Source organism: Amborella trichopoda, chromosome 1 (assembly GCF_054954075.1).
Source record: "Amborella trichopoda isolate Santa Cruz 75 chromosome 1, AtrichopodaSantaCruz75HAP2 v2.0, whole genome shotgun sequence".
In the NCBI taxonomy this organism is placed as follows: domain Eukaryota; kingdom Viridiplantae; phylum Streptophyta; class Magnoliopsida; order Amborellales; family Amborellaceae; genus Amborella; species Amborella trichopoda.
Window position 1 is genome coordinate 51,466,851 of NC_142336.1, and position 12,351 is coordinate 51,479,201.

Genomic DNA, 12,351 nt, shown 5'->3' on the forward strand with positions numbered 1-12,351 from the left:
CTTAGAAATAAATTTATTTATTTATTTTTCTTGTCTATTGTTAGAAAATTTTAGAAATAAAATTATTAGAAATAAATGTGATATTTCTACTGTTAGTAAAATTGTGAGATTTCTTTCTACGGTTTTTGAATATTTAGACATTGTAAATTTCATGTGCAATGACTGCCTTATTATTTAAAATATTGATATTTTTGCAATTTATTATAACATTGTTGTGAAATGTTTAATTGCGAATTGACATCCCATAAATTGTGATAATTCTGTATTCGTGAATTTCTATAGGAGTTTTTCTATCCATATTAGATTGGCAATTATATTAGAATGTCTTTACGAACTACTAGCTTTCTAAATTTGAGCCCAAAATATTTGATTGGTTATTTTTGAAATGTTATTGAAAGTGACTGTTATTAATTTTCAGTGAAATTCATATTAACGATTTCAGTGATATGTTGAGTACATGATATTGCTGCTTTCGAATGTTTAAAGAGATTTAGAAATACTTTAAGTATGCAAGTGGACTCATTCGGTTCGCCGATGAGGTTTATGTGGACCTATCAGGGACGCCGGTAGGGATTAAGTGGACTCATCTGATACACCGGTGAGGTATACGTGGACCTGCAGGGATTAAGTGGACCTACCTGGGACGTCGATAGGGATTAAGTGGACTCATCAGGACGTTGATGGGGTATATAGGTGACCTACTTGGGACGCCAGTAGGGTAATTTTGGCCAATTCTTGATCCGAAACACTGATTCACCGATCCAGATAAATTTTTGGAGTACCTTATCTGAGGTACCGATACGATTTTTAAACCACTGATTTGGAATATACATTCACATAGAGAGAGACCTTAGAGAGAGCTTTATTGTATCAATGTTGCATGAACACTGGCACAAAGTGTTGGTGTCTAGTACGTATTGGAGGGTTCAATATGTGGGCCAAAAATCCTAATAATTCCCCGATATGACCGTACCAATATTTAATTATAAAAATTATAAATTATTATAAATATTTATAAATTAGAAAATAGAAAATAGAAAAATCTGAAAATGTTTTCTATTTTATTTTGGTTGTTAATCAATTTTGAAACTTTAGCCATAATTATTATGCGGAATAGGTGGTAAAAAAACTACCATGCACATGAGTCTTGAGGTCGTGGGTTCAAATCTTAGAAGTTTAGTGAGTATGATTTAGATGTCAATTATTTGTTGTATGAAATTTATATGCAACCTCGTAGTCATATATACAGGGTCTTGTATTCCAGCTCCTGTGGAGTGAAAAAAGCAGGTCTTGTGTTATTGCAACCCCATTGGAGTGGAAAAAATGCTTTTTGCCTTGTATTAATTCTCCAAAAAGATACTGTCTAAAACGTTGACACTTCCTTGAGAGGTGTTAATACCTATTAAGGGGACATAATATAGCTCGTTACTTTGGAAGAGAGTGCCGGCCGGTGTCGACATGCGACATAGAGAAATTAAAAAATTGTCGATGTGAGATTGGATTGTATATTATGAGACCATTTATGTTTGTTACAAGGAGATCACCATTACTCCTAGTCATTGAATGTCAAATTGATGAAACATAATATAGCTTGATACTTTGGAAAAGAGTGTCGACCTGCGACACAGAGAAATTCTAGAAGAGTCGATGTAACACTTAGATCGTATACTATGAGACTATTTATGTTTGTTACAAGGGGATCACAATTACTCCTAGCGTTGAATGTCAAATTGATGGCTTGGAGTATGTCACAAATTTAGGGCATTTGTTTTTGAATTTTGAGTCTAGTCAATGACATTACTACAACAATCCGATTTAAAATCTGACGGACAAAAATGATTGAGACGATCATTTTAAAAAAATTGTTTTTGAACTTTAAGTCTAGTCAATGACACTACTACAACAATCTGATTTGAAATTTGACAGACAAAAATAATTGTGACAATCTTTTTGTACCAAAAATAAATGATCTCTGTGTATTTTTTCGTCAATATAAGAGTAAGTGCACAATAATTTAAAGAGACTGAGGTGCACGATACCCTTCTAGGGATATTCACCATATGTAACTAATGGCGTGCAGTCGAGGTTAATCACAGCGGCATCGCTAAGATACTATGGTTAATCTTCATCTTTTGTGTCAAGGACAAACAATAGATGTCCCTTTTAGGAGTACCATTTATTGAAATAAAAATTGTATGCTAAAATTGTATGCTTTAGAATTGGCAAGTTCCCCATATAGTTAGAAATCAGTACGATCCCATCGATTCCCGATCAAGATCGAGCGTCCGGATAGATGCTTTTTAAATCCCTAATATTATCTATTGAGATGTTGTTAGTGATGGCATACTGGTTTCTACTATGCTAGTGAAGTACAAATGAGGAATTTAAGTCTGTGTATCAAAATTTATAAGCTGGTTTCTGGCTTGAGGGTAAATATGGAGAAAATCATTCTAGTTAGTGTGGCTTGTGATGAAAACAGTGAATGGCTAAATAGGATGGATTATAGAGTGGACTAAGTCCCAGCGAAAAATCTTGGCCATCGGATCAAGTAGTTCGGGTTCCTCTGCAAAGGGAACTAAATATTGTAGGCATATATTACAAAGAACTATTAGATCTATGACAAAAATAGCCGGGAGATGTCAGTTTTGGTCCCTTGGATTGTTCTCAAAAGTCTCAAATCCGTTTCACAGTTAATGGAGGCTCTCCTAAAAGTATGTTATATGGAAATGTATACATTGAGGTACAAGGAGTCACAACTAATATTGATCATTAGATTTGAAATGAGATGGTTGAGAATATGTCCAAAATAAAATAGAAAAAGTTTATGTAGAACCGAGGCTCTAAACAATCAAATTGGAGCCTACCACAAAAATTTCACTTGGAAAGGTTGTTTTGATGCCCATATATCTTCAAATTAATCATCTCGACATCAAGAGGTATGGACATGAGAAAAAAAAATGGATTTCAACTTTTGGAAGTAGGGTATTTTGTAACGCATTTTTAGACCATCAATTTTCAAGAATTTCAAGTTTTCATAGATCTGTTGATCTACACTATTGTTTTAAGCTTTAAACTTTAAAAATAAAGTTGAAAATATATTTTAAGGCTCTCACAAAGATTTCCAGTATTGAAACCACATTTCTCGATACTATTTGAAAATAGGCTCTAATTTGATTGTTTAGAGCCTAGGCTTTATACAATCCGCACCCAAACAAAATTTATCAACATACTTCAATCTATTAAATATTATATCCAATGGCTAATAATAATTGTGACCTGGTAGTACAAAAAGCAAATGATCACATAATATACAATCCCTTATTATATCCTAAACAAAGGAAATGAGGTGATGGGAGCGAACCCCAAAAGACTCATTTTCAATTAGATTACTAAATAGCTTGTTGTTCCACGGCGGGCCGAGATGGTTGGCCGCCCATCGCAAGTTCCAGCATGTACTTGGCTTTTGAAAATGAATTACTTTTAATGATATATCTGTCATATTTTTGTTTTGAAGCTATTTCAAAATAATAACCTTTTTGTTCCATAGTGTTTTGATAAATAGAATATCTTAGGTCCAACAACCTCTATAAGAAGCCTGAGCCTAGCTCATGTCGGGCCGCGCGTATGAGGCCCACTGAGTCGGCCGTGCCCTGTCTATTTACACCCTTTAACTATCAATTTCTTTCAACTGGTACTGAATTTTTCCATGTGTTTTCTGTTTTATTTTTTTGACGTCAACATATCCCTCTTCAATTTGGCGATGAATTTTTCTATCTTTTCCAATCATGGGTAAATTTCGTATTTGTATTTTTATAAAGATTAAGAGTGTATTTGACAACTAAAAATAGGAAAGGACCTGGTTTCTATGCTGCCAAGTCCACATATGTAGAAAAGCGAGCCTGTTAATACGTCTATTTTTTAGATGGATTTGACGGCTTAATTTTTAAGGACATGTAATATCTAACATGGAGATCATGATTATGAAAAAATAAATAAATTTTAAAAATTAAAAATAATAATTCTAGTGAGAAAACATTTAGATCGTTAGTTTCTATAGTTTTTAGATGGAACATTTACTTGCGTCTATCTTTCGGATGGATGCTTTACACTTTCTGGACAGCATATGTAGAAATGAGGTCCAGCCCGCATGAAACAATTTTCCAGTAGGAAAATTGGGAAGTTTTGCAGCTTAGAAGTGCAAAGATTTGTATTTGGATTTGTAAAATGCTGTGTTTAATAGCTTGTTTGGAATTACGGATTATGGAAACTTGTGCGTGATAAACTTGGAAGTTTTCAAACATGGAGTATTTCAATTTTGAGAGCATGTATCGTTTTCTATATATCATATTGAACTAAAATTTACGTTAATCAATACTTCTCACCTACACGTACCTGTAAAACGTCTATCAAAAAAAATAAAATAAAATGACCCAATTACTCTTGACTGTTATCGGTATTTTGGTCATTTTATTCTTTTGCCAATATTGTTTTAAATTTTTATGTATATGTCAAATAAAGTAAACTCGCCCTCAAATTTGCATCTTGTGTTGATTTAAAAAAAAAAAAAAAAAAAAAAAAAAACTAAGCAATGATCTTGAACAAGCTTCCCATGAGAAGTACGCCCTTCTCATTCATTTGATGAGAGCCTAACTCTCTGAAACTACCTGTCGCCAAACACGCCATAAGACTCTTGTGTTGAAATTCTTTTAGGATTATACTTCCATGTATATTATTTGGATTACATGCATTGCATGTAGAACAATTGAAATTTTTAACAAATAACAGGAAAAATGTATAAATTCACAAGCAAAAAGAACATAAATTGAAACACATTGTTCCCTCCACTAAATGTTCTGCGAAATTTAAAGTTCCATCTAAGAGTTGCATTTGTCTCTCCTACTATTGTTTCCTTCTTTTAAAAAATTCCAAAAAAAAGCACCTCTCTCTTTTTAAAACCACCAATAAACTCAACCCAACCCACCTCTCTCTCTCTCTCTCAAAGACAACCTACATACGAATTCTTTGTATGAAAAAATATATTTCTTTTGGAGGCTCGAGTACGATCGAGTTTTCAACAACTTTAAAACAACACAGAAGAAAAACACCAACTAACCATATACAAAACAAATAATAATCATCAACAACAAAAAAAAAAAACTATAAAAACAAAGAAACCATAACGCACAAGACCAAATGCACAAACCATTAACAATAGTGGATCATGGAAAAAATAAACAAAGCACATAGAAACAAGAGAAAAAATAAAGTTAATGTACCTCTTGGATGAGGAATACGGCCTAGGAAGTACATGATATGCATTTATACATTTTTTCAAAACCTATTTCTAATATATTTAGAAAGAGACAGAGACAAACTCTTTTTTTTTTTTTTTTGTAGTACCTCTCATAACCTGTTTCTAATATGTTAATAGCACCTACAATTTCATGCCTCTCTAAAAATATTCCGTGCAATATTTTTAGGGAAATACATGGTATGAATCTATATCCTTCTTTGATTTTCCTTTTAATTTTTAATTTTTAATGTTTTATCTTTTCATTAGGATATACAAAAGATATTTCATGCAATATTTGCAAGAAACACATGGTATGAATATATATCTTTCCTTATTTATCATATCTCTAGAATATACAAAAAAGAAAAGGACCATCTCTCTAAAATTTAGAATTACTCTGGTGTTTGTTCCAATATCTGTATACGCACCCTTACAAATACTCTCTCTAGTTTCAATCTCCCTCTATAGCTTCCATAAAAATCTCTCCCCCTTAAAATCTCCTATCTCTATTTCTTTTGGCTTTCTATCTATGATTTAGAAGTTTTTTTTTACCATGATTCATGCCTCTCTCAGCCCTACACATTCTCTCTCTCTTCTATAAAAATACCTCTACCTCTCTTAAAATCTCCCTATCTCAAACTCTCATGGCTTTCTATCAACTATTTAGAATTTTTTTTTATTTTTTGTTTTTATTTTTATTATTATGGTTCTTGCCTCTCGCACCCCGCACATACTCTCTCTCTAGTTTCTATCTCCCTCTTAGCTTCCATAAAAACATCTCATTTTCGCATAAAATCTCTCTATCTCTATCTCACATGGCTCTCTATCTATAATTTAGAAAGTTTTTCCTACGATTCACCTCTCTCTCTCTAAAAAATATTGCATGCAATATTTTTAGGAAGTACATAGTCATGGCTTTTAATATGCGATTTAGAAGTTTTTTCTCCCTCTCTATCACTCATGGCTTTCTATACCCCCTTCTAAATATATATTCCCTAACTCTAACCTCGTTACTATATATTCTTTCTCACTATAGGGTCCTATTTTATGCTTGTGACATGTGTCCACCCATTAATCTTAGCTTAATAATATAGAATAAATAATCTTACCTCTCAAAACTATGCTCTTGAGCACATTTGGAATTGAAGTTAATTAAAGAATAAAACTAAATATGTTTTTGGTGCTTTGTATTTGAATGGAAAAAACAAAAAAATTCGTCGATGGTGCAATAAACATAAATATCAATGGTGACATCATTTTTATTGGAGGGCAAACTTCTTTGTTTTCACTTTTTATTTTATTTTATGGTTTTGAATTTCTCTTCTTTTTTGTTTTTTTATATATTTTTATTCTTTGAAGGTTTTGATTTTATATCTTAGAGTTTTCTCTTTTATTGAGTGATAAGAAATTAGTTTCACCTCCATTATATGCAAAAAGAACCTAAACTTACATTTCCTTGATCGTAAAATAGACGATGGGCAATCAAGGGTAAATCAGGGCGCATTTATTAAGTTCTTCGTTTTTAATCATATATACAACTTGGAAAAAGTTTATAGGTGTCAACCTTATAGTGTACAAGTAAGGTGCACCTAACAACCGACTGGAGAAGGTTGTTCCTATGCTGCTAAGCTTTCAAATCGGTCATCTCGACCTCAAGACATGAATAAAAGGGAATTCTAGTCCTAAAAATAATTCACATTCTAATAAATTATCTGGACAATCTAATTTCAAGATTTTCAAGTGTTTATAGATTTACTTGATCGTCCCCATTTTTGAACTTTAAAATTCATAATTGGGGGAAACAATATATTTTCCTATCATTGCAAGGCATTGTAGTGCCGAAATTACATTTTCAAAATATTTTTGAGGTATACCTTACTCCAATAGTTTAAGATTGACACCTTATACAAACCTCACCCATAAAACTCCCCCTGTAGACGATTCAAAACAATGGGCAAGTTACGCATATGATATGATATGCCATATGTTTTAACAATATGAGTTTTGAAACTTATGACCATATATATACATATAATAGAGATACACATGTGTATGTGTGTAATGGAAACCACAATATGGTGACTAGAGTGCTGGGTACTACCACCACGACCCCAACCCCGTTTCTAGGGGAATGTGGTTTTCAGTTTTGCTTTTTTTGTTTTTATCTTTTCTTTGTATTAAAAAAAAAGTTAAAACTCCCATACAAAATAGAGGAAATACACCGATATCACACAAAAACGAATGCGTTCAATGTAGAAGATAGTAACTATTTTTTTCTTGAGTAGGAATTTTACAATTGACTCTATTAGTTGGAAAAAAGCTTTGACGATAGTGAGTAGGAATTTCAGGATAATGAATCCGTATATAATTAAGTGATGGAGATGGTTTTAAAGAGTCGGCTGACATTTTTGAGATAGTTAAGTCCGCACATAATTAAGTGATGATGAGTAGGAATTTCGGGATGGTAAGTCCATACATAATAATTGATGTGCATTCCTTCTTCATGATCCAATTTTTAGATGAATTTTAGAGTTAATCTTTTAGGAATATGTAATCTGGAACATTGAGATCATTAATATGTTAAAGGGATTTTTTTTAAAACAAAAAATGATAACTTTTTGAAGTAACTTTCTAGACCATTGGACTTTATTTTTTCTTGGAGGAACCACCACTTTATATTTTTCTTTAAAATGGATCACCACTTTACATCCATCTTTATACCTCTTTAATATGCCAGCAGCTTTATGCACAGAACCAATCCATTGGTGTTTGGGGCGGGGCCAATTACTACAGCATGTAGGCTCTGCTTGCATGTAACTTTTTGGTATTAGGCCAAATTAATCGAAAATGTTAAAATAAGGATTAGGCATATTATGAAAATAAATAGAGTTGTACCTCAAATCTCACTAGAATTTGTAGCTCAAAACCCTCAAATTAATAATATAAATCTTAACTATCATGAATCTGAAAAAAATAAAAGAATTTCAAGCCATAAACATAATATATGCCTCATTTAAACAATTCATTTTCTAGTGTCTATAGACCCACAAGATTTGTACCATTTTTGAAGCTACAAGTTTCATAATCAAAAGAGGAAATATATTTCTAGATCTTCCTAATAAATTATAACACTCAAGTTGGAAGTTGCACTCAAATGAATGTAGTAAAATAAGATGAAGATATGAAAGAGGAAGGGCAATGGACAGGTCCGGCCCGGCCTCCCAAAAATAGGGCATGGGTTGGAATGTCCCTGGCCGGGCTTATGCCAGCCCTATGGGGATAAGGGCCCCGGCCCAGGCCTAGCCCGTTGTCACCACTAGTTTGGGGCATGAACTTTAACAAAACAGAGTCTATATGAATTAAGTACCTTCAAGGACTCCAAACTTTTGCAATTAGAAACTAGGAATTCAAGCCCATTTCAAGAGAGAAAATAAACAAAAGAAAACCCTTTAAGCCAATTGGGGGTTTGTCTCTCATCTATTAGGGAAAAATTCTCTGATTTCCATGCATGGGAAATATAGAATGTGGGGGCCTTGTAGTTTGGCTTACCTAAACAAGTGTGTTTCCCAAAAAGATGGCTAATATTAGGAATGTGAGGTCTGTTTGGTGAGATGTTTTTCTATAGGCATTTTGGAATTAAATTAATACATACAGGTAAATTGTTAATTTGTGCCTCCCTGACGAGTATATGACACATTTCCCACTAAAAACGATTAATCCTCTTCAATCAAAACTACAATAAAAGATCGAATTCTTGTGGTCCCTTGTCTATCTCTAAGATGGATGTCTAAAAATGTTATATCCAGTAAAGTTAAAATGGATGGTGGAAAAGGAATTCAAAAAATGATATTTATATTTTTCAAAAGGGAAATTACAAATTTAGATCATTGTCAGAGTCAAAATTATTAAACCCTCAAATCTTGGACATTGTTGTTGACATTGTTTTTTAAACGAAATTTGTCAAAATACATTTAAGATATTGACTATTTTATATTTTTCCCATATCTTGATTTGATTTAAAGATGCCCATCAAAATACACATTACTTTGAGTTGGAATGGAAGAAAAAGGTGTAAATTGTTCAATAATTGAAAAGTGAGGTGTATTATAAATTTCTCTTTTTTAATGTTAACATGCTATTGGCGAGAATGGAACTCTAATCCACTTCTTTGGCATTATAAGGAGAAAAAAAATTATTTACAAATAGACCATTTATCTTTTGTACATGGAGGTAACAATCATTTACACTCATTATATATCAAATTGGATGGCTAGGGGTAAGTCACGAAGTCCGAGAAATTTTCTTTTTTGGAACTTTATGTTTATTCAATGATACTATTACAACCACTCAATTTGAAATTTAATAGACGTAAATAATTGTGACCTCCATGTATAAATGATAAATGGAATTTTGTTCCACAATTCATAAAAAATGAGAAGGGTCAATCTTGCCAAATATGGAGTTACAAAACCTGTTTTTCATCTTCTTTTGATATGTTAATGGTGACATTAAAGGGTGGGATGTTGTGTTGAGACCTATGAGTTTTTTTTATTTTGTTTTATTTATTTTTTTGTTGGTGGCATTGCTTGGATTCGAAAATGAGACTTCGTGTTGCAATTGTCCACATCATTATCATCAAGCCGGCTACCCAATTCCTTACCTAGATCTCCTGGTTCACAACTTTCTTTAATATATTTTTTGATGGATACTCATAGATGAAACTTCCTCTCTCTCCCTCTCTCTTTCTCTTTTTTTTTAATAATAATAATAATTATTATTATTTGAAGTTTTAACCGTGAAAATGGAGCCTAGGATGTTATATTGGGGCACCTGCACCCCTAACCACCCATGACCCCGATCCCAGTCCATAAAATGTTTTAATCGTTATGCCTAGATACTTTCACATATGTTCCATAAAATCTTTATTGATATTATAAATATATTCTGCCCTGGATTTTCAAATAGCTAACATATCCTATGAAATCTCGCCTAATTCAGTTCTTATTTTTTCCATGCCATGAGTTGTTTTCTAAAAATTTTACCAAAAAAAATTAGGTCATGAGAATATCATTTCGTTGGTTGCATAAGTTTGCAATAGATGAACAAAGATCTCAAATTAAATGAAAATATGATAAAAACAGACAAGGGTCCTGACCCTGAGGGGCACATTGTTCACTATCGTCTCTAGTCGTCCAAGTTGGAAGTGGATGGTTCAGATGCTCAGTATGATGGAAACAAGCATGTGCCTAGACCAGGAATACCCTCGTTTTCATGGAGACGAATCCGATGAACCAGGCCCAAGTAAATCTCCATGGGATTGGCTCATTGAACAAGTTCCCTTTTCTAAATTTAGACCATTCATAGTGCAACCTCGTGTGTATAGCATGCATCAGGTTGATGTTAAACCTGCAATACATAAACTTAACTCCTCCACACTTCCTCATGATATAAATGTGGGTGCCTCTTAAGCGTAGCAAAAATGCAAGGCCTCCAAATAATTGGGCTGAGAATGGGTTGGATCGGGTCCGGATCCATTGGGATCTATATTCTGATATGAAAAGTATACATGAGATCCGGACCAGATCGAATCTAAAAAAATTTATTGTATATCTATAAAATAATATACAATAAAAAAATACTATATAGCATATATGTATATATATATAATAATATATAGTATATTAATAACTAGATCGGATCCACATCGGATGCACTTGTACTCAGATCCGATCTGAATTACTATTTAGATCCAAAATTTTAGATCAGTTTCCGACCCATCAGATCCAAATCTTTAATCCATACCCAGATCCGGATAGGATCGAAAATTCGAGTTTTGGATCTAAACTTTATAAATTCTCAGCCCTACCATATAACACAATATAGTCCCAAAGTTGTTGAATGATATATAGGGATGACTGGTTAGATATATATTATCAGACTTCAATTGATTATTTAGTTGCTCGATTTGCTATCTTTTCTATTAAAAAACTCAAGCAAGCAACCTTTCTTGACCGAGAGTTCGTATTCTAGGGGTGACAATGGGCTGTGCCGCTAGGCCCACAGCCCGGAATAGCTTAGGCTTGGGCCACTAAATTTATTCCAAAGGTTCGGTCCAGGCCTGGATTAGGCACTGTCCATTATTTTTAAAGAGCTAATTTCTATTGGATTTGTCCCATCTTGAACCATTAATAGAGCCATGCAGAGCAAACTGACCAGGAGACAGGCGGGCCTGGCTAACACCCTTTGGCTTGGTCCAAGCCAGGCTAGGCCAGGGCTTAGCTTCGTCTTGGCCGTGCTTATGCACGTCCTGTAGTTATCACCCTTATCCCATCCGAACCCATGCATTTGGTTGATTGTTTCAATTGTTGATTGTGGTAGAAGTTAAAGTTACATGTTTTGTTTACGATCACTAGAAAGAACTAGGATAGGGGTGCCATAAGAAAGTTATTCACAGGCCGTGTGTGAAAAACTGCCATAGGATAGCGGTGCCCTAGGAAAGTTATTCACAGGCGGTGTGTGTAAAACTGCCATAGGAAAGCTCATAGCGGTGGATTATATTGTTTATTGTGGTACAAAAACCTATAAAAGGGGTAGAGGAGTTGGTTGAGCATGTAAGAATTAAGGGTTTGAGTAGTGAGTGTGAGGGTGTAAGTTTTGAAGGGTGTATTTTGGTTGGTTGAGTGTTAGAAATATGTTGTAATAGAGCCTAGGCTCTAAACAATCAAATTAGAGCCTATCTTCAAATGGTGTCGATAAATGTGGTTTTAACACTAGAAATATTTTTGATAGCATTAAAATATATTTTTATCTTTATTTATAAAGTTTAAAGCTTCAAAAATAGTATAGATTGATAGATCTATGAAAAATTGAAAATCTTAAAAATTGACGGCCAAAAATGCATTACAAAATGCACTATTTCCAAACTTTGAAATCCATTTTTTTTCTCATGTCCATGCATCTTAATGTCGAGATGAACAATTTGAAGATATTTGGGCATCAAAACAACCTCTTCTAGTAAAATTTTTGAGGTAGGCTCTAATTTGATTGTTTAGAGCCAT